This window comes from Crocodylus porosus, unplaced genomic scaffold, assembly GCF_001723895.1.
Source record: "Crocodylus porosus isolate Cpor-Errol unplaced genomic scaffold, CroPor_comp1, whole genome shotgun sequence".
Lineage (NCBI taxonomy): Eukaryota > Metazoa > Chordata > Crocodylia > Crocodylidae > Crocodylus > Crocodylus porosus.
Window position 1 is genome coordinate 44636822 of NW_017728909.1, and position 20167 is coordinate 44656988.

At 44.6% G+C, this 20167-nt stretch overlaps 1 long non-coding RNA gene across 1 annotated transcript in view; it reads right to left on the bottom strand.

Annotated features, from left to right (window-relative positions):
• Positions 1-2929: 2929 nt before the first annotated feature.
• The window catches only part of LOC109307979, a 25747-nt gene continuing 8509 nt past the window's right edge, over positions 2930-20167 (bottom strand). Inside the window, exons 2-3 of the long non-coding RNA XR_002100426.1 lie at positions 16870-16878; positions 2930-3061 (exon numbers count right to left, since the gene is read on the bottom strand). This is a non-coding gene — a long non-coding RNA (uncharacterized LOC109307979). The remainder of the gene's footprint in view (positions 3062-16869; positions 16879-20167) is intronic.

The window sequence follows — 20167 nt, forward strand, 5'->3', positions numbered from 1 at the left end:
TGACTTGAAGGTATCCAGCCTCTCAAGGTGTTCCTTCATGAGGTCAGCATTGATGGAGGGCAGGAAATCTCCCTCAATCAGACTGCCCTGTCCCGTAGTGGGCATGGGCATCCTATGGGACTGATGAAAGACCGACGCAAAGTACCCATTTAAAAGGTTGGCTTTTACCTGGGCGTCAGTTGTCCCATCTGGTTCAGCAGGGGTTCGGCGTTGGCCTTGCTTTTCCTCTGGTTCCCCAAATATCTGAAAAAGGATTTTTTATTGTCCTTGATGCTTGAAGCTAGTTGGAGTTCAGTTGTAGCTTTGGCTTTCCTGGTTTGCTCCCTGCAGGACCAGACCAGTATAGAATATTCCTGCTTGGAGGTGAATCCCATCCTTTGTAGGCCTTTCTTTTTAGTCTCAGGAGGTTTGCTAGATCCCTGGAGAGTCAGGGGGGCTGTTGTGCCCTCTTGCTGCCTTTCCTCTGAGATGGAATAGAATTAGCTTGTGCATTGAGGATGGCTCCCTTGAGGAGCAACCACTCTTTCTGAACTCCCCTCCCCCTGGGGTCATGGTCCCTTAGGGCCTCACTGACAAGCCTCCTGAGCTGGTCAAAGTTGGCTTTCATGAAGTCAAGTACTTCCATGTTGCTGGCTGACTTGCCAGCTTTACGGTGGATGGTGAAGGTGATCAGCTCATGGTCGCTGTAACCCGGCTTCTCATCGATCACTAGGTTACGATTTAGGTCATCCCCAGTATGCAGTACCAGGTCAAGCAGCGCTTTACCTCATTGACCTGTAGACTTCTTGAGTCAGGTAGGGGTCATTCACGCACAATAGGAAGCTTTGTGATCGCTTGGATTTTGCTGAGTGATCCTCCCATGAGATGTCCAGGTAATTGAAGTCACCCATGACACCCATGGTCCTGGAGCATGTGGCTTCAGCCAGTTCCCGGGTGAACTCCTGGTCAAGCTCTTGACTTTGGGTGGGAGGTCTGTAGTAGACTCCCACTGTTGTGTCCCCTGTGCCGTGTTCCCCACGGATTTTAACTCAGAGGGTCTCCAGTCGTCCACCCTGGTCACCGATATCAGCTTACAGGGATGCGTAGCTTTCCTTAATATAGAGAGCTGCCCCCCCCACCTTTTATCTACACAATCTCTCCTGTACAGGGTATAGCCATCTATACCTGAGGTCCAGTCATGTGTGGAGTCCCACCAGGTCTCCGTTATTCCTATGATATCATAATTATTTGCACTGAGCAGGAGGACAAGCTCCTCCTGCTTATTCCCCAAGCTCCTGGCATTTGTGTACAGGCAGGCAAGTGTCCCCTTGGGGGCTCTTGCCTTGCCCACAGATTGTTCCAGGGCTGGGGCAGGGGTGGGCTCCCTTAAGTGCCTTGGCCCGCTGGCTTTGCAGGGGTTGCTCAGCGGGCGAGCAGTGGCAGTAGTCCCCCTGTCCCCTGGCGGACTTAGTTTAAAGCCCAGTGGAGCAGGTCAGCCAGTCTGGCTGAGAAAAGCCTCCTCCTCAGTGGAGAGAGGTGGAGGCCATCTCTTTCCAGCAGCTCGCTGCCTCTCTCGCCAAAGAACGGGCTGTGGTAATGGAAGCCAAAGCCTTCCCAATGACCTCAGTACTGCAGCCTTTGGTTAACTACCTGTTTGGTTAACTCCTCTCCCTCCTCAGCCCATACCCCGAGACTGGGAGGATCAAAGAAAACAACACCTGTGCCCCCAGACCCTTTAGCCCTGCTCCCAAATCACTGTAGCATCTCATGACCCAGCTGGGAGCACTCTGAGCCGTGTTGTTGGTGCCCACATGAATAAGGAGCATGGGATAGTAGTCTGTGGGCTGGAGGAGCTTAGGGATCTTCTCTGTAATGTCTTAGATGCGAGCCCCCAGGAAACAGCAGACTTCCCAGGCTAAGGGGTCGGGGCGGCAGACTGTCCCCTCAGTCCCCCTCAGGATGGAGTCTCCCACAACAAACACCTTAGGTTTTGTCTTGGGGAGAGCAGGGCTGGTCGCTGCAGGTAGGCCTGTGTTGCCTGCGGGAGGTGGCAACTCAGCAGGCTCTGCTGGGGCTGCAAGAGGTTCGTACCTGTTGCTAAGCTCTGGTGGGGCAGGAGCTTTGGTGCGGTGGGCCTTAGGGCCCTTGACCACCTTGGTCCACCCCCTTGACTGGACAGAGTAGGAGGTCCCGGAGTCAGACCGTGGTCTACTTTCCAGCTCCTGGAGCAGAAAGGCCTGGCAGTAGGAGTTGATCTCCTTCTCACAGTCCCTGATGGCACTCAGTCTCTGGACTGTGACCTGGAGCTCCTCCAGCTGGCGTGCCAGAGACCCCAGTAGGGAGCAGACCCCACAAGGGGTCCAGAGCCTGAAAAAGGGACAGGCAGCCCCCACAGCTGCTGAGGGGTCTCTGGGGAGCTTTGGGAGAGTGGGGGCACAGCGGGCTTTCACCCACGCATCTCTTGCCGCTCTGGAGCCTAATTGAGCGGCCATGTTCTTCCGCAGCCAGGTTGCAGTGCTGCCCGTTCTAACCTTCCCTGCACCCCAAGGTGTCCTAATACCTCTTTTGGATACACCTTTCCAGGGGCCAGTCTTGGTCTGTGCTGAAACAAAGTTTAAAAAAATAGCAAAAGAAATCACAAAAAAAAAGAAACCCTGGCTGCTTCTCAGCCTTCTTGTCAGGCTCCGGCAATGTCTCCCCCGAAAAAACAATCCCTTAGTCCAGTCTCTGCTGTGAGTTAGCCTGCCCTGCACCTCTGTGAACGTACGCAGTCTTTTCAGGGTCTCCCCCTTGTACAGAAAGGCTCTGTAACTGTAGATCTTCCGGTCCTCCTCTGGATCCTCTGTTGGGAAAACTCCTGTCTGGAGATTCTCTCTGGCCTTGTGGGCTCCCTCGCTCCGGATCCTCAGCTGCGGCTCTGCTTTGCAGACTCCCATCAGCCCCTTGTTCGCAGGCCTCTGCTTGCCTCAGGGTCACTCCCGCAGGGTTCCTCAGGCCCGTTCTACAATTTCTGCCTGCCAAGACGCTCAGCCGCTCCTATCTCTCTGCGGCCTGCAGGGAACTGACCCCTCTCTGTTTCCCTCTGGGGCCAGAAATACCTTTCAGCGGCCTCCCTTCGCCAATCCTGAGCAAGATGCTGCTCCGGAAATTGGGTGGGTATTTTCCTTCATTTCCAGGCTGCAGCCCTGCCAGCCCTCCAGGCTGTAAGTCCTGTCTCACTCCTTCACACAGGTCAGTCTTTCTCTGTGATTTTTAACTTATTGTCAGGGAAAAAGCTGTTTTCCCTAAATATGATGTTAACATGACTTGAACAGTATGATATATGCAAACCAATGCAAATTGCTTTAGTTGGAATACTTGATGAGGGACAAACTTAAAATTGTGATATTACAAAAATTAAAACACAAGATCAGACAAATGAAACACATGACAGGCAAAGCAAAGGAAAATGTGCCACTGTGGCTTTGAACCTTGGACAACTTTCAACTTTCCATGCTTCAGTCTAGCATGGAGCCAAAAACCCATACGTGTTTATACAGTGCAAGCAGAACTGCAGTTCTGATGAGTGCTGAGACAGTATTGTGTCTAATACATTAAGACCAAGATATGCATAGTAGTAGTAGTAGAGTTTGCATTCAGTAATTAAATCTTGTTAGAACTAACACTTTTTCCTGTTTTCAAATGTTTTCCTCATCTGCAGGCTGGCAAGGATTCCTGATGACAGAAAGGTTAATAAAGGAAGTGAGCAGGGAAGGAGGCTGAAGAGAGAACTTGGAGAACATTCATTTTTTAAAAGAGATTTTTCATCAGCAGGCTTGTGTTTTTGCTTTCATGCTTTCAAGAATTATTAATTCACTGAAAAAGTGAGATGATCCTTACCACAAACTGCCAGTGCTAATTTGAAAGCCAGTGGGAGTTATGCAAAGGTGGTTCTAAACTGAAGTGTGGTTTGCAAGTCATGATGCGGACACAAAAAGAAAAATGAAGAGTAACCCCAGCCTTTATGAGGCTTTCATCCTTTTTTTTTTTGGTTTGAAGCAGTTTTCACTTCCCTTCCTGTCGTTAGATGATACTGCTATTGCACAAGTGGAGTTTTGCGCTGAAAGTAACACAGAGGTATACAGAAAGTTTTTCAGGCAAAAAGTTCAAGTATGGGCTTTGGCACTAACTCAAAGTACTTTAAAGGAGTACAGAAGTATTTTCAAGTTAAAAAGTCCAGCAAGCTCTCATGGGATGGAGTTTTACAAGCTTATTACATTGATCACTTGATTAAAATTAAGCACAGTGCTTCAAAGAGAAGCTGTTAGTAAATTCAAACGGAAGTGATAAAATTTGAATAACATTTTTCAATAGCAATAGCCTGGTCCCAGTTCTCCAGAGCACTGTTTTAAAACTCCAGCAGCATAAAAGAGCACTCAACCCAGCAGACTCATCCACTGTAGAAAGTCCTGAGGACAGATTCTGTTTCACTGCTAAGATGCGTAAGTGACACTTACCATTTTTAGTCACTCAACAACATTCTACCTCATTTCATGTAAAATATCTTGTATGGCTACAGCTGCTGTACCAGGAAGCATATGCAAGTTTGTCTTAGCTGCACATATTTAGTGCTGCCTTGGAGGTTTCAAAATCCTTTTATACTCTAATGTGAGTCAACTTTATTATAGACACACGGGTGCTATGAGTAAACCACCAGAATTACAGTTGGCCAAAATCACAGTGGGGGTATCTACTGTTTTGCCCTGTGGCCTTGCAGATAGAGGACACCTACTCAGGACAAGAAGAGATGTGGGGGACCAAGCTCTAGGCTCACTCCAAGGGGACTTGAATCATTACCTAGCACATCACAAGACAGCATCCTAAGCACAAGCCATAGTACCAAAAGTAGAAGCTAGGCCATTGGGCATCCCAGAGAGAGACAAAGAAAATCAGTAAGGAGCTTGACTCGGTAACTCAGGCAAGTGGATTGCAACCACAGTACCAGAACCTGGGTTCCAACATATGCATTTTTTGCATTACACAGTAACCAGGGAAACTGCATAAGCAGCATTAGATGCAGAGAACAGACTTTTTCATGGGGTGCTCCCCTGCCTGAAACACCTTCTCTGGTTGGGGCCAGGGGATGGGTCTGGAATTGTAGTTTAGACTGCACTCTATGGAAAGCCTTTAAGTAACAGTCCTTGCTACTGTACTTTATGCAATGGAGGCCTACTGGAACACATGACAGAATTACTAGCAGGGATGATTATGTGCTTGCATTTGGAGAGAGGAAAATAAATACAGTTAGATTGGTAATAGCAAACCTGAAAGTCTCTCACTTTCCTTTCAGAAAAGGAAAGCCTACATGTACATAATACTCAGCATTCATCAGCCTTCTCTCACTAGCTTATCCTGCCTTATGAGAAATCTTCAGACTTACTCTATTGTCAGCTCTCTCCTGCAGTCACATCTCCTACAATATAGAAAGACTTATACAAGGGGGACAGAGTGAGAATACCCAAGATTAGTGGTCCATTTGTTTCCAGATCAGTCTGCACTGCAGGTTAGTACCCCCTACCACTTACACTGATGCAACTCCATTGGACTAGATCATGGCCCCTATCACTAAAATGTGATCAAGAATAGTACCTTGCCTTACTACAGCACGACTCCAGGGCTAGAGACAAAAGTTGCACATAAACCAGTGTAAGTGATCAGAAACTGGTTTAAACCTGTAACAGAACAGAAGCTCAGTGCACATAAACCATTTCCAAAATGGCTGAAACTGCTTTAAGATAAACCTGGTTGAATTAGGGTGGCCATCATAGAGGGCAGTCTGGTTGTCCTCTCTCTTCTTTTAATACGAAACTGGATGCCTTTATGTCCTATATTTTTCTCTTGAAGAGAAAAATGAGGACATAAAGGTGTCGGGTTTTGTATCAATAGAGGACAGAGTAGCAGAAAACTGGAATGTCCTCTACAATGGTCACCCTAGGCTGAATGTAGTATCAGACTTAACTAATTTGGGTCAAACCAGTTTATAACATTTCTGTCCCAGATCCCTTCCTGGTTCAAGTTAAATCCCAGTCCCCCAGCATCACAACATGCTTTTCAGCCCTGGGCTGGGCTGTGCTTTCTACTCCAGAGAGCAGGGCTGGTCCTGCCCCTCTGCTCCCTAACTGGTGCAGTGAGGCCTGGGTGCAAGAGGGTGTGTGTGGGGGCCAAGCCCAGCTGGGGTACAGCCCAGTCTCAAGTGGGGGAGGGTCCCCTCTCAGGCAAAGCCTGTCAGGGGTCTGGGGCCAGGGAGGGAGTTAAACACCCCTTCCCCTACTCAAACTTACTGCTGGCTGTAACTGTGGACTACAAATGTAGTGAAGCACCTGGAAGCAGGAAAAGGAAGTGATGAAACCTTGAAGAGTCTTGCTACTGTGATTCTGGACTGCAAGTCCCAGAGACCTTGCGGGCAGCAGGAAGAGGAAGTGAACACAACCAGAGAGCCATACTCTAGTGCCCCCTGGCTTCTGGCCTGAGCCACTATAGGCATGTGGCTGCATTACCTTAATCAAAGGGAAGAGTCTGTTCACATCTGATTCAGTTTAATCTCTGCAGTTTAGACTAACCTGCAAAAACTGAATTGATTCAGCCGCAGGCTTTTTGACTGTCTGTATTTATCTTAGATGTACAGAAGTATATATGAAGCATTTGGCATTGAAGAGTCTTTGGGAACAATGTGTGAATACCCTTGGGAGTCCAGACTAGTGCACCCCTCCTCACTGATTTCCTCTTGTTTATACTCCTGGTTCCATTACTCTCTCTTTTTTTTTTAGCCTAAAGAGGAGCAGCATAGGAAGTGCTCACATACATGTCTTCCCCATAGCATGAGGGTTAAGGGGACTCTGCTGAAACAGTGAAGATATGGAATCAAAATCAAATGAGACAGTGTGTAGGGGGGCAGGAGGGGTTTAATCTTTGATTTCCTGTATTCCAAGCAAATGCCCTAATGCCAGGCTATTTATGGAGGAGGAGGAAAATCCCTATCTTGTTGTCTGTGCAGATTTTTATCTGCTCAGACCAGAAGCTACTCTACCAAGAAACAAATGTCTTATGTGGTTAGGGTACAGTAGATGCCTACATAGGCAACATGGTATACCTCCTGGATTTTAGTCGTGTAAGGCAGGACTTTGCTAACTACTACATGTTAGCTGTCTAATGGATGAAATAAATGCAGTACTGAATCCAAGCTCCATGACATGGGCATATTTATATCAAAGATTTATGGTGAAATTTTAAGCTGAAGTACTTTGGAGTAAATGGCTGTTTGGATCTGTGGTTTTGGCATAGCCCATGATAGTGATAGGTCTTTGTCACAAAATTTGGATCTGAATTCAGCTGAACGCACCAAGGTTCAACTGAGGTTCAAATCTAGCACTGTGATATCTGTCCACCATAACTGCTAAGGACCACTTTGGGTCTGATTCTCTTCTTGCACTAGGGTAAGTAATTGAAAAATCCCTCACTAAAAATGATGGAGTTTTACCAGAATAAAAGTAGTGCAGGCAATTGGAGAATTAGGGTCTGCATTTTCTGAAGCATTATAGTAGTTACATAATGTGCAGTTCAAGGAACCCCTGCTTTCTTCTGTTTGCCAAGAAGCCGCTTCTCCTGCACTTTTGTCCTGTCACTTGTTCATCATTTGTCTGCTGTGTCACATTTGGCAGAGCCCACATCTATAGTTGTACAAAACTGTATATATTTACAGTCTTGTGTAAATCTTTTGTAAATAATTGTAATGTAAACCCTTGCCAGCTACAATAACGTATGTGGAAAATTCTTTGCTTATTTCTTAAGAACTGACTAAATATTGTCATTAGTATAATATTTATAGGCAGTTCCTTTATACATGTTTTATGGTAAATATTATCCTTAAAGGCAGAGTTAGAAAAACAGCAAGTTGACACAGACCTATTACTTTTTCTGAGCAGCAGAGAACTTTTTTCAGGTAAGCCATTTCTTTGAAGGCAGAAGGTGAGTTTTGGTGTTGTGCAGTTTACGAATAGAACTAGTTGAGATGTTTCTGTCATTAAGTTGGTATCTCTGAATACTACTTTGGACGAATCTTTCTGTAGAGATGATTTGGGAATCTGACACACCAGTATCTGCTCTGATTTCTAATGTTCAATATTTGAATGCTTTCTACAAATTGATAAATATATGTATAAACATCCTTTCTATGTGCTGGGAACCTAGCCTTTACATTAAAATATGTGAACGGCTGCCTGTTATTATCCAGGAGTTCTTGACCATTGGCTCATTTTCTCTTTATTGATAGTTCCCACTTCTTATTTGAGTGTTCTTAGGACTTGTCTTCTGTGCTAAGAACTTTGTTCTCTGCTGCTTTGTGTGATCACAAAGTAACTGCCAAGTGAGTGTGAAATTCTGCTACATAACTTTGCAGTCAGTTCATAAAATGACTCTAAAAGGTGCAAGGCAGTAGAAGATTAAACCCAATATATCAAGTTGAATTCCTTTGCAAAAGTAAGAGGTTGGTATGCTTCCTGTCTTTCTTCTGAGGTTCTTTTTGGGGTTTCCTGCTTACAATTTATTTTAAGTAAGTGGATTAAAATGTCATTAAAAAGTGACCAAATATTGTAAGATTATAAAGACAGTATAATTATTCATTCACCATCTTGATATGTTAATAGAGCAGCTACAGCCACCAATTTTACATCTCTGATTGTTCCAGCCATACGTTTTTGTCTTAATTAGAAAAAGGTATATGTTTTTTAAATCTGGATGTCTACTGTGATGTAAAATTCTGGTAGGGATAAGGCACAGATGGATTTTATTTTCCCCTGGTGTAACTAATTATAGTTATTTGGACAGGTATCTCCAATGTTGTGAATTCATGACAAACAGCAACAATGATTTTAAAGCTAAAGTTCATTGATTGTATTAGGCAGACAAGGTTCCTATATTAGTTGGAAAATTTCTTCTTAGTACAAACACCCTTTGTCAGGCTGAGGAGTGTCTTCAGATAGTCTGTGCAGATGGTCTGTGGTCTTCCTGGATGGAGTGGTAAAGCAGTCAGAGGCCAGTACATATGCAAGAAAGCCAGTCAGTTAAAATGTAAATTGAGGTGGTCAGTAGGTGAGAGATGGGTGGGGAGAGGAGGTGGAATGAATGTAGCTGGAGTCAAAAGATGGGAGACAGGAGGGTGGGGGAAGGGAATGAAAAAAGCTGGTAAAAAGTGGAGGGTTAGGGCTTAGTTACTTAGTTATTTTTCTGGATGCAGATATACACCTATTTGTCATAGAGAAATATAGCCTTATAAGGTGTGTCCAGATGAACATGCACATGTGCTTTGCAGCACCTCAGAGGCTTTTGAGGTGCTGCAAAATGCATGCAGCACATGGGAAAAGGTTCCTCATGCTGCATATTTGCAGCACAGAGCCAAAATTAAATACAATGGATTTCATTTTATAGAATTGTTGGTTAATAGAGTCAGCTGCTTATTTGAATCAATATAGGAAAACCAAAACTATTTTTATAGTATCACATGTAAAAATCTCTCATATTAGAATCACAGTTTTCAGTTTTTTGGAAACATTTTACTGGAGAAGCCTGGGGATTCTACAGTTTTGTGAGCAGCCCTCTGCAGGCTGGCAGAGTTCCACTCTGCAGGGGGCTGGGAAGGAGTGGGAGGAGGGTAGCCAGGCAGGGAGCGCCATGTGCATGTACATGCACATGGCTCCAGGCACACTGGAGAGCAGCTCTGGCAGGTAAGTGGGTGGGGAAGGGTTTGAGGCCCTTATAGGGAGGGAGGGGGGAGTTGGGCAGAAGGGGTGTGCGAAGCATGCCCTATTTGATTCAGATTTGGATTCAGTCCAAATCAGGGACAGTGATTTGATTCACTTATTTAGATCACTGTCCCTGATTCGATTTGACCAATTCCAAGATTTGATGCTGATTCAGAGAATCAGCAATTCAGACATAGACACAACTTTAAAAGTTTTTTTTACATATCTAGAGGTAGCAGGCGCAGCTCATGAACACTGCGATGCTCGGGTGCATTGAGCATCCCTCAGGAGTCCGGGGGGGGCTCCATGTGCTCGGCAAAGAACCTGGAAGTGGACCGGAAGTACTTCTGGTCCACTCCTGGTCTGCCAGGAAGTGTGCTGCAGGCCTCCCTGTGCCTTCCCAGCTTGGCAGTCAGCCACAGGAGGACACTGGGTGCCCCCCCCCCCCCCGGACCCAGGAGGCACCAGTTGCTGAACTGTGGGGGTTAAAGGGGCATTCTTCCTGGTTGACCCAGAAGTGGACTGGAAGTTTCTTATGGTCCACTTCCAGGTCTGCTGCTGAGCACACTGGGGAGCCCCATGTGCCTATGTGGGACATCCCATGTGTTCCAGCATCGCAGCATTCACAAGCCGTCTGCTACCTAGAGGTATGTAGAAAAAATATTTAAAGCTGTCTCTGTGTCCAAATCTCCAAATCTTTCCAAATCTCTCTGAATCAATTTGGAGGGTTCTGATTCGATTTGGAGAGATTGAAGGGTCCTCTGGTTCAGTTCAGATTCAGAGATTCAGCCACCAAATTGGGCTGAATTTCCACTGAATTGAATCAGGAACTGAAGCTTCGCACAGCCCTATTGGGCAGGGCTGGGGCCCCAGTGGGCAGTAGGATGGGGCTGTGGGCAGCTTGCCTGGGGGGCAGGGAGTGGGGGCTGGACTCCCTGGTGATGTATCCCCTGTGTGCATGATAGTTTTGAGGGGTGCAACCCTATGCCACTGTTCTCAAACCCCACCCTGCACAGAGATCTGGGGGGGGAGTGGGTTCTCCCCTGCCCCTCCAGGAATGCACGCCACACTGGGGAACTGGCCCCACCCCCTGCACTTAAGCCCACAGGGGGCAGCAGCAGGTGGGGAGCCAGGCTTCACTCTACTGCAGCAGCCACTGCCTCCTGTCAGGGGAAGGGGGCTGCAGACCCAGGTCCCTGGCCCCATAACCTTGGCAGCTGGGGGGGCAGGGGATGTGGGTAGGGGTCAAGGGGCACGAGGAGGCTTGGGGAGGGTTGGGGGGGTGGGATGTGAGAGGCATAAGCAGGGTCAGGGGGCTATGGGGGTGGAGTGCGTATCTGTTCTTAAAAAAACAGGTCTCCTTTTAGTGGAATCACCTGGTTAATAGGATCATATCACCATTTCCCAAAGTAATTCCAATAAGAGAAATCCACTGTTCCAGGAAATTCTGGTTTCTAAAAAAAAGATGTAAAAAAAAAATGGGGCGGCACATGTGGCTGCCATGTGCACCACGCAAAATCAGAGCTTGGATGGCCTGAGTCATGCTATGGCTGCCAGTCAGGCTCCATGCATGCAGATCACCACTGCTGCAGCCCCAGGAGGCACCCAGGACCACAGGTAAGGCTACTGGGGCCAACTCAGATGCTGGCCCCAACCTCCCCTACCCAACCCGGGCTAATTTGTCATGCTCCACAGCATGCATGCAGGGGTATTCCCCAGGGGCAAGTAGCAGCAGACCACCTATGTGCCAGTGCTATTTGATCCCGGAGAAATATACACATGTGCTTTTCCATAGAGGCTGTTGTGAGAAGAAGCCAGGGCTTAGATGTGTGTGCTTCCTTCGTGGAAATACTTCTGAACAGCCAAACCTTCTGTCCATCTGTTCAGATGAAGTATGAATGTATAGAGTTTGAGAAGTCTGTGTTTAAGAATGAGTGAAACCATCTTCCTGAAACTGCTTATGTTCTCTGATCATAGTATAGAAAGCATAGGAATCATAGAGAATTGGGGCTGTAAGGGACCTCCATAAGTCATCTAACCCAACTCCCTGCAGGGATGAGGCAGGATCATCCCTAACGAAACTATCCTATACAAATCCATAATCTAACCTCTTAGTAAAAAACTACTGTCAACTTTGACAGTACAAGACATAACACCTTAACCTGACACACATAAAGCATGGGGACCATGGCAGGCAATGCCTTGCTTCAATAAATGGTTGTTAATATACATTCAAGAGATCAGTAGGAATTTTATTACAGGGATGAAAAATGAGGTTGTATGAGAATGGAGATGGGTAGCAAACAATATGTACATGTGCAAGAGCGATGCATGACTGTGTAGTGTGGAGCAAGGGTCCTGTCTGTGTGAGCTTGGGATGGTTGCATGACTCAGGAATGGCAAAACCATAAGTTTTGATTGAAGTCCCAAATGAATGTAAAGCAAAGACCACACATCAGACCATGCCTCCATGGATTCTGAATGACACACACAACTGAAAACAACTTCAGAGGTTAAAAAGACTGCCTTGTAACCCTTTCTTTCTCTCTCTGTCTGCAGAGTAAGAATCACATAATGCCTTGAGTCTAATCGTGCAGGCCTCAGGAAGAAGAGGAAAAATATACTTGAAATGATCTGTAACACCCACTTCTACCTTCTCTTTTTTTAGACTCTATGTTCTTTGTAAAAGGAATCATTTTCAAAAGATTTTTTTTCAAAGTTTTTTTGTTGTAGCTTGATTGATAAGAAAAAATGAAAATGCACTTGGATGTCTGTTTACTTCAGCCTGACACCAGTATTGTAATCAAGGGACAACTGAAATGACTGCATGATCACATTGTTTCTCTCAGTCAGTAAACAAAAATATTCCTATAGTTGAACTTTGGGCTTTCTACCATAGTATGACTAGAATAATGCAAATAGCTTTTGTAATCAAACATTTACAGAATAGTTCTACCTGAGCAGAAACTTCAATGACAAACTCATGCTTCACTTAGATAAATATTGTTTAATAGCTGATGTCAAATAACCCCTAATGTTTCTAGAAACTTTTACTGTAAGGTCATTGCTGAACAACATGCTCTTCTCCAGTGCCAGTTTATTGTGAAGTGTGGACAGCTCAGATCTATCTCTGGCTGCTTCACTGAGGGTATGAATAGAATCGATGTGGCATTGTTCCCAGGTTTGGCATACATACTCTGCAGAATGTGATAATCCCTATGGGTCAATTCTAATTTGTATATGGCCAAAATACCATACTTAGAGGTAAACTTCTGACCTGGTTGGTTCCCAGTTCCCTGTCCTCCCATCCTGCCCCCGCTAAAAAGTTTGGAAAAGAAATAATTGCTACCCTTTCAAAAATCATTCTTGACTCCAAGGATCTGGTTCCCTATGAGCTACTGTGGTTTTAAAAAAGAATTGGGGAAGTCTTAATTCAGCCAAGAAACTAGAATAAAAACAAATCAGGAGGAGTGGCATTAAGACAGAGGAATGTTTTTAGGAAAGGCTAGTCCATAAGTTCCATAGTATGAAAGTTTGATTCACATGCAGTTTCGGTTTGGAAATGTTAACAAGACCTGTGAGATTTGGATGGCTGATTCCCATGAGAGTTTAAAGAACCAAGGCAGCTTATGAAAATACTGGACCATTATTTCAGACTTTGAGTTCTCCCATTTGCTTTTGTAAAGAAGGCATGTACATTGTTATTCTGTACTGGTGTAACACCTAACAGCCTACACTCATTTATTGCATGGATTAGGTAACAGAATCCTTGCTCTGGAGAATGATTTGATTTGATTAGGATTAATTTTTTGGGAGCCCTATGCAACCTATGGAGACCAAACTCCATTGTGAACTGTGCCAGAATTTATTGTCTCTCATTAAAGTTCATATGTAGATGTACAGTGGTACATTAGGGGTTAAATTCCGTTTCACTTGCTGGATACCTAGGGCAGAATCCTATTTCACTTCCACATCTAAATGGCACTTACCAAGCTGCATAACTAAAGCTTTTGGCACTTATAGTTTTGGATTCTTTTTTACCTTGTGGTAAAATGGAATTGCCCCGTATGTGTGCTGCTGGAAACAGAGGAAAGCCTGCCCCTGTTTTATCCAATAAGGCCATGCATTAGGGCACTCACCCAGAAGCAGGAGACCCAGGTGCCAGCTCTTTCTTATTCAGAAAGTATATATGTGTTTAGCTTTTGCTTTCCAGCACATTACTCAAAGCCCCAGGCCACATCTTTGGCACTTTGTAGCCTTGCACTTGCAACTGATTCATGGCACCTTTGCATTTGATTTCTAGTGGATAAAATGGATGGAGAACAGAGAGAAAGTTTCTGCCCCACTAAGAGCAAGGACTCTCAGGACCTTCTCCTAGCCAGGTCAGCTTCCACCTCACTGAGCTACATATTTTCTCTGGCTTTTTCCTTAGCCCCCATGGTCATGGGGCCTGGGCTAGGAGATTGTTCTCTATAAGCATTGTCTCCACAGTCCTAGGGCTGGTGCTGGTAGATTCTTCTCTCCCAGTGCCAACTCTAAAAACCATGGAGCTGGTGCTTATACAGAAGGATCTCCCAGCACCAGCCATGCAACCCCAGAGTTAGTGTTGGGAGAGAAGGATCTCCCAGTATCAACCCCACGACTGGATTATTGACCCCTGCCCTATGGCAAAGAAGGACTTAGAACCTTCCTGGATGATAACTTTAATCAGCACTTTACTGGTGTCTGCTGACTCTGCCTTGAGCTTAACTTTCTAACTACCTTACTCAGTTATGTAAGGGGAAGGCACCAGCGCTATTAGTTACTCAGAAGAAGATTAGGCAATCCAGATTACCTGTACTTGTGCTTAAACTCCGGACAGTGATGCACCTCAGTGTCCTCAGTGTTTCCTACTGACTAGCTTTAGCTGATTCTCTGCTCAGCATCTAGACACTGAATTGTCTTTCACATGTTCCTCTCTTTCCTGTAAAGAGAAAGGGAGCCTAAGAAATGGAGCCAGGTTCCTAAAGTTTAGGCATTGTGATACCTACCTAGAGACACATAAATTGCTTCCCTGCACCTTGTCCTTGGTTGAAGGAGATATGTATTGTGGTGTTATACAAACTAAGCACAGTGACGATTAAACAGACCAAGGTTATAAAGTAATTTGGCCAGATTAAAAGGTGCATCTTCTGTCTGCACATTTAGAAAAGAGAAATGCTGTGAAGTAAAATAAGTCCAGAAAATACATAGTTTCAATGACCTGTTTCAAATAATTTCGCCAAAGGAAAGCACATTAGCTTCACTAACCACAAGAGACTGATGCTAATTTTTAAAATGTCCTTTTTTTTACCTTCCTTTTTATTTGTATTTGCATGTGCAGTAACTCTACCTGCTACTCTTTGTGGATACAGGTGAGCATGTACAGACAGGAAGCTTGAGATAGAGAAGCAATCAAGCAGTTAAATGTCTGCATCTTTGTCCTCACTTGCACACACAGGCAATTGTGTTTACAGTTATTTGCAGATGCCAAAAAAGGAAGGCTGTGATTTAAGGTCATGCACTAAATGCACTACAGAGCAAAGAGGAAAAAGGAAGGGCTCATCAATGTCTGTTTCAGCAATATATACCCATTATACATCTTGAAAATAGAGATGCTCCTGCTTAAAGGAATTAGCTGAGAAGCCTGGTTTGAGCTTTATCTGATTTCAACCTCACTCTTAACATAAAATAGAAGCAGAGTATGAGAGGAATACTGTAGTTACATATGTAAAACCAGGCCTGTGAGAGTCCCTCCCTCTCTAGGGCCTCTTTTAGACTGTCCTGACTTCTCCTCTGCCTTTTCCCAGTCATCCTGACAAGCTTCCAGTATTTCATAGTCCCTTTTTATCTCCTTGGTTTGTCAGGTACAAGCAAGAGCTACTGATATTTCAAGTGTCTGTGCTATATTGTAAAGTTCTTGATAATTTGTTTACAGTACAATCTGACAGAGAAACATGCTATAACTTTCAATGCTATAAAGACATTAGAAGGCAAAGTATGAAATGGTGCCATTTGCAGATTTTGTCCTTCAGTTGTGTGCTTTGAAATTATACACAACATATTTTATCAATCCCCCAATACCTATATGCACCTGACCTAAATCCTCTGGACCTCCCTATCTGTGACTTGGTCTGCCTGGCTCTGGTTTCCAGCAATGTAGCCACAAGCTTGCCCAGTTCCTTGGTCCAACTGCAACTTTCTTATCTACACTCCAGTTCCCCCCAGTCTGAAACTCCTTTACCTTGAATTGTAAAGGGTTTGATCTGAATGCAGAAGGCACTAGGTACCTTTTGTGAGTTGTCTTTTGAATCTTGCAGGTTGATACTCAGCACTGGCATCTGTTGACTCTGGCAGCTACCATGCAGAGGCCCAGCATCTCTCAACTTATTCTGAAGTTTTACAGGTACGCACATCCCAGAAGTTATTGTACACATTCCTTCAGCACTGCATGGCTACAGTTGGGTATTTGCTACAGCCGCAATAATTAGAGGCTTCAGAGTGGGCATCTATTATCTCTTGTCATTGGTGGCAATCCCTCATGGCTGAGGCTGATCACTCCCATGGGCCAAGAAAAGAGGTCAGTATTCTCTCTAAGTCTATAGCAATGGAAGTAGTGTCACGCGTACACAGAATTATAGAAAAGTAGGGCTGAAAGGGACCTCAGAATTCATTTAGTCCTCCTCACAGTTCCAGACAGGGTTATCCCTATCTAAACCGAGACAATCACTATGTGGTAAACCACCTCAGACCCCTTTAGTCCTTCTTCAGTGCACTCTTAGATGATAGGCCTGGCTTACTCAATAACAGTCTCTCCAAAACAAACAGTATCTATTTCTCCCAAAGATCTATTTGCACACCCAAAGATGCAAAACATATAGAGCAAAGGATAAAATCCATAAAAGGCACTCATTAAGTTGTCATATCATCTTACACACCAGATTTTCTTTTCAGCTTTGTAACTTCTCTTCAGCTCAGCCGACCCCCATCTCCAGCTGGGTTAAAGCAGCTTGTCATGTTTGCAGCATACTGTCTCTGTGTGTTCTGTGCCAGCCTGTCTGCTTTTACTGGTTCTCCCTGGATAGCCTCCTTTAACTCACCCAGGCTCTCTCCCCCTTATTTTTTTTAGGATTAGGATCCTCTCAGTGTTTCGTTTTTCCTCAGCTGCTTTGTTGATGGTGAGAAGAAAGAGCAATGTCACCAGGGTTACTATGGCTATAAATGTGATTGTTGTGGTTGAACATTTGCTTGAGATGCTCCTTAGATGGGCCATTATTTTACTTCTCTACTTAGTTCCTTTAGCAATCATCATTATTCATACACAGTTATGCACCATACATTTTTTAAAAGTAGAGATATTGCCCAGTTCATTATGAGTGGCCTTAATGTAGATAAGCATGAAGCCTGAACTGTTTTAGAGAGGGGACTTGGGACTAAGCTAGTCCTTATTGGGGTTCTGTTTGGATCAAAGATTAAACCATCACTCAGAACTCTTACTACACCAGAACCAGTTCACCTATTGGTGCTATTCATAATACCGCGTTTAAAGCTTTGGCTATGTTTCATGATGAGTTTTCATTTCCAGGAAACTATAACTTGGCTTTTGAGCTTTGCTCTAGCTGGAGCTTGGCATATGAACGCTCAGCTTGGAAGCACATCATTATTTGTACAAAATTGCAAAGAAATCCACTTGGCTAGAGGTTAGTGGTTATTTAAGAATAAGTTGTGCTTTTGCCCTTTAAAGTACACTTATATAAAAGCTTTTCGTCTCAAAACATTTCATGGGAAACAATTCATCCACCAATGAAAAGCAGCCACTTCTGAGCTGTCCAACTGTGTAGAGTAACACATCACTCTAGATTATACCAGAAAATGAAACATAATATCCCACTGAAATTGCTTCTTTTTATAAAAAGAAGAAAAAAGGAATGTCCTGGAGATAGTAAACTCATGACTAGAATGGGAGTTAAGGACAGAGATACTGGAACAATCTAACTACATAACTATGACTATTTCTTCTGTGGCATAATATACATATATGCAGCATACATTTATAGCTCATTTTATTGTTATTTTCACTCTGCCTTATCCTGTCCCCTGACTGAATTATATTATACTTAGCAAACTGAGCACTTTCAAACCAGTTAGCAGAAGCCTATGTTTCCGGCAGAATAACTCACGTGATTAAAGTTAAGCACACACACGAGTATTTTGCTGAATTAGACTTTAACAGTAAGTCTTCATGGTGCTAGTCAGTGCTGCCTGGACCATCTAAGGCAATGTAGCTGTGTTAGCAGCTTCTCAGAAGAGCTAAGTAGCTTGGGGCTCAGCAGCGCCACTCTGGAACAGCTCTGCTGCATCTGGTTCCAGGCCAAGGGAGCACAGCACAAGCTTGAGATGTATCAGCAGTACCATTGCTACCGGTATCCAACTGGAGCACCACACCTGGGTGCCAATATTGAGGAGGTACAAAAATGGGGCTGCTTATAAAGGATTCTGGATCATATTTTCCAACAGGCCTTCCCTGCATGAAATACTATAATCTGGACTGCCACTTGAAGGCTTTCCAAATAGTTCCATATATCTGAGCATATTCAGGACAGAACTTAAGCAGGGAGCGCTATGTTAGGAAGCTGTTTCTCTACTCTTAATGTTGCTTATGAATTTCCCCAATGATTCTTTCATGTAAAATGCACAAACAGCACTGGAAGCCAAGATTCCTTTTATTCCAGGGCAGTGTCCACCTCCTCCCTGAGCCACAGGGGTGTTGCTTGTTCTCCTTCTGACTCCATGAATCATTCCTTCTTGGCTGCCTCCTTCAGGAGGAGTCTAGTCTGTGGCCTACTGGCTAGAGCAGTATCGTGGGATGTGGGTGACTATGGTTAAAATGACCTCAAGATAAGTAGGGCCTGAACTCTGAATCTCTCAAGTCTTGGGAGGGATCTTAATTGCTTGGTTCCTGGGCAAAAGATTGACAGTGCTTGCAGCAGAGTGGTGCCTAACAGTTACTAGTTGTGGTTTTTGGCTTGCCATAGTGTTGAGCTACATTTATGTACCTCCAACGCAAAACTGAATTACCTCAAAATATAAATGGTGCAAGATGTCTCAGGGTCTGGTCTGGAATTCTTCTGACCATGTACACTAGGACAAGCTTGGCAGAAATGGCATACATAAGGAATTAAGACATTTGTAGTTGGATTCAGGCTTTTATGCAGTGCAAAGTAAACTATTGTTCTGTGTGACTTGGAAGTCTAAAAACTAGGTAAAGGCCACTTCTAAGACATCTCAGAAGTAATTTTTGCCCTTGGCATGTAGAATCTTCAGGTAAAGCAACTGAATGGCTTAAGGGACAATGTTCAGTGAGCTGTGCATATTAGATGTCATCTGTCATGATGTCAGTGCAACATCTTTTGCAGTCACCATAACTTTTCATTCTTTTCTCACATTAGGCCTTTCAGGACAAGAAATAAAAAATAAAATTGGCTATTTGCCTTTCCTTACATTTATGGGCCCATCAGAGTACTCTTGACGCCAAAAATATTCCTTGGGAAGGTAAAAGAATTATACTTTATTTATAAAAATGAGCTCTGTTTCTATTCTGAGGTTTAAAACAGACACAAGAACCCTAGACATTCTACACATGATGGGTCCAGTTTGGTTTCAACAATATTTTTATGTCAGTGTGATTTCACTGATTTTAGTGGAGTTGATCCTGTTATACCCCATGTAAACAGGTGGGAATGGAATGAGACCCTTTTTCCTTTTGACTGCTTATTGTGTCAAAGACCTTTCCTGGAAAAGTTTGCTGTCTAAAAACAGCATTTTACCAGTGTCCAAGGATTGTTTCTCTACCTGTAGTTATGGTACAATCAAACGTTATTTTCTCAATGGGCCTTGTTGCAGGTTGCACTTGAAGCTATCAAATGTTGATCAGAGTTAGTGCTAGCTTAAGTCTGGAGCTGTCACACATTCAAGTCAGCAGGGCCCTTGAAGACTGAAAGGTAAGAATCCTGCTCCCCAACTCCTCTTCCCTCCCAGTCTTGGCTTCTTCCTTGTGCACTTCCCTCTAGGGCTCCCCCTGCCCCCAGATCTCTTCCATTGCCTCCACACACCCAGGTCTCCCCTGCACCCCTCCCAGCCCTCATGGATCACCAGCACCTCCCGTTACCCCCAGCTAACTTGTGGCTGCCCGCTGAGCTCAAAGTGGTAATGGCAGCAGCAGCTGGGCAGGCAGATTCTCCTTCCCTGCCTGCTCCCCTGGGACAGCAAATAAGCCAGGATGGGGCAGAGGGGCGGGGGGTAAGTGGGGATCTGGGGTGCTGGAAGGAGAGCAGGGGCTGGGGGGGCAGCAGGCCAATGTGGAATGTTGGTTCCCCCCCTGTTCCTTGGGGTGC